Raw genomic sequence first — 1,592 nt, 5'->3', positions numbered from 1 at the left:
AGCGGTTCATCTGGCACCTGTCTCCAGCATTAAATTCAACCAAATATTTAGAGAATAAATAAAGCCAAATGTGGTGTTCTTTTCTTCTATGTGTTAAAAGTAATCACTGAGAGGCAGAAAGATTTATGACGCATGCTAATTACCATGATGGAACTGGATGAAAACTGGGTTGCTTTAAATTCTCCACTTTAGGGAATGAGTTGTTTGTTGGGATTATGTTTTAGTTGTGGTAGCATAGGAACCAAATGTTTTTATGTAAAGCAGTACCTGCAATCCATGTCTGATCTGGCTATTGGAAGCTTTGTCATTGTTTTCCGCAACCTACTGAAGCAGGTACTTGTACACTAGGTAATACTGAAGACTCGTGGATTTGCCAAACAACATTTGGATGTGGGACAGATTTCTATTTTCTGTTTCACTGAGAATATGATTTTTATTTAGCACTGGTCTGTGGCCAGAAACAATTTAGTTGTGCTTCCTGCCATAAGGAAATTACTAATCATAGGTTTTTCTTTTGCTTATTTATCATGGCAATGGTTGTAAAACCAGTAGATTATATAAAAAGCACACTTTGTTAAAGATTATGTTCTGACAAAGATTATGCTATAGGAAACAAGCTCTTTACAGCATTTGAGAATCCTACAGGAAGTATCCTTGAACAGCTATACTGAATAACATACTGAAATGTGTAACTTGTGCATCAAGCATAAGATGATTTTTTTCATATTAAAAACAGGTGTACTTTGTCAAATTTAAAATACACTTGAATTTTGATTCCTTTAAATTCAAGAAGGTAATTTACACATTTCGGCCATCCTGTAGCTCAAAGTTAACACTTTCAAACTGACACCCCTTCAATCAAGCGGCCTTGTCAAGGAATTTGGCATCTGTAGCCCCGAAGCAATTACTGAGATGTGTAGATTCATAGATTCATAGATGTTAGGGCCGGAAGGGACCTCAATAGATCATCGAGTCCGACCCCCTGCATAGGCAGGAAAGAGGGCTGGGTCTAGATGACCCCAGCTAGATACTCATCTAACCTCCTCTTGAAGACCCTCAGGGTAGGGGAGAGCACCACCTCCCTTGGGAGCCCGTTCCAGACCCTGGCCACTCTAACTATGAAGAAGTTCTTCCTAATGTCCAATCTAAATCTGCTCTCTGCTAGCTTGTGGCCATTATTTCTTGTAACCCCCGGGGGCGCCTTGGTGAATAAATACTCACCAATTCCCTTCTGTGCCCCCGTGATGAACTTATAGGCAGCCACAAGGTCGCCTCTCAACCTTCTCTTGCGGAGGCTGAATAGATCCAGTTTCTCTAGTCTCTCCTCATAAGGCTTGGTCTGTAGGCCCTTAACCATACGAGTGGCCCTTCTCTGGACCCTCTCCAGGTTATCCGCATCCCTCTTGAAGTGCGGCGCCCAGAATTGCATGCAGGTGTAGGTGTGTCATTGCTTGGAAAACTTGGCCACTTAAATAGGTAGCTAATTACAGACATATGTGTCTAAAATAGGATACCCACATATATCATTTTTAGTCCAAAACTATCTAGCATGGATGGTGAGTGGGACATGTTGGAAATGAGATGCTATTTTT

Source organism: Alligator sinensis, unplaced genomic scaffold, assembly GCF_000455745.1.
Source record: "Alligator sinensis unplaced genomic scaffold, ASM45574v1 scaffold308_1, whole genome shotgun sequence".
Classification (NCBI taxonomy): Eukaryota; Metazoa; Chordata; order Crocodylia; family Alligatoridae; genus Alligator; species Alligator sinensis.
This window is presented reverse-complemented; position numbering follows the sequence as displayed.